We start from the raw sequence: 1,390 nt of genomic DNA, 5'->3' as shown, positions 1-1,390 counted from the left end.
CCCCCCCATAGAAACACATTCATAAACACGCCTGTGAGCCAAATTCACAGAGCCACAGATGTTGCAAGTAATCTGAAACTTGGTATTCTGAGCTGGCTCAGCTGTCACTAGAAACCCAGATGGTGGTTTCGCGTAGACTGTACATGAAAAAAACAAGTGAAAGTGCTTAAAAGGGAAAAAGAAATCTACTCCAAGAAGGACAAACGATTCGATCTGACTTACATTTGAAATAATGGCATCTTGTCAGGTGGAAAAGAAAGCGCCGTGTCCAGGAATTTGCAAGCAGATAAATACAAGATGAGTTCACTCTGGGGAATCTCCCCCACTGAGGGTCCATTTCCATCCGGGACTGAAACTTTTGTTCTGTTTACTTTGTTGCTGCCTCTATAAATGTGCAAAGAAACGCTTGTTATAAATTCGTTCAGCTCTGTGAATAGTCCATTCGCCTATGATATGTCCCTAAGAAGAATTTTCCTTTTAAGAAATTTTTGGAATAGCTGGTCCTTTCAAAAAGGAAACAGTATTTAGCGTTAGATAACCCTGCATCTCACGTGATGTCCTTTAATCTTGACCATCTTTTCCTCCCGTGCACAGATCTTGTACTACTTACCTCAATGACTCATCTTCATCTTTTAGATCATCTTCAAGCTGTGTGAATGTCTGAATCTGAAAAAAAAAATGCATTCAAGTTACTGAGAGAGATTAAACCTATCCAAATATTTATATTTTTACTTATTTTAAAAAATCGATTAATTTATGAATGAATGAATAAGACGGAGTCTTACTCTGTCACCCAGGCTGGAGCGAAATAGTACAATCATGGCTCACTGCAGCCTCAACCTCCTGCAGATGCAACCTCCCACCATGCCCAGCTAATTTTTGTATTTTTTTGTAGAAAAGGAGTTTTGCCATGTTGCCCAGCCTAGTCTTGAACTCCTGGGCTCAAGTGATCCATCCGCCTTGGCCTCCCAAAGTGCTGGGATTACAGGCATGAGCTACGACCCCTGGCCCAAATTTATATGTATATAAAAAACTAGTAAATATTATCAATGGTACCATTTGATAATCAAAAAAGTGAGTCAGAATAACTGACAGGTGAGAGATCAAATACGATTATAGGGTAAAATATTCTCTATTTAACCAAGAGTAAACCATGTGCTACCAACCTGATTAAAAATAACTTTTAGGCTGGGTGCGGTGGCTCACACCAGTAATCCTAGCACTTTGGGAGGCCAAGACAGGTGGATCACGAGGTCAGGAGATCGAGACCATCCTGGCCAACATGGTGAAACCCCGTCTCTACTAAAAATACAAAAATTAGCTGGGCATGGTGACATGTGCCTATAGTCCCAGCTACTCGGGAGGCTGAGGCAGAACAATTGCTTGAACC

The 1,390-nt window shown here is 41.1% G+C and overlaps 1 long non-coding RNA gene across 1 annotated transcript in view; it reads right to left on the bottom strand.

The window, feature by feature from the left end:
- The window catches only part of LOC108302557, a 12,240-nt gene extending 11,540 nt beyond the window's left edge, over positions 1-700 (bottom strand). The window contains exons 1-2 of the long non-coding RNA XR_001824397.2: positions 611-700; positions 223-384 (exon numbers count right to left, since the gene is read on the bottom strand). This is a non-coding gene — a long non-coding RNA (uncharacterized LOC108302557). The remainder of the gene's footprint in view (positions 1-222; positions 385-610) is intronic.
- Positions 701-1,390: the final 690 nt, after the last annotated feature.

This window comes from Cebus imitator, unplaced genomic scaffold (assembly GCF_001604975.1).
Source record: "Cebus imitator isolate Cc_AM_T3 unplaced genomic scaffold, Cebus_imitator-1.0 Scaffold41, whole genome shotgun sequence".
Classification (NCBI taxonomy): Eukaryota; Metazoa; Chordata; class Mammalia; order Primates; family Cebidae; genus Cebus; species Cebus imitator.
Note: the sequence above shows the minus strand (reverse complement) of the source record. Positions and strands in the feature narration are given on the sequence as shown.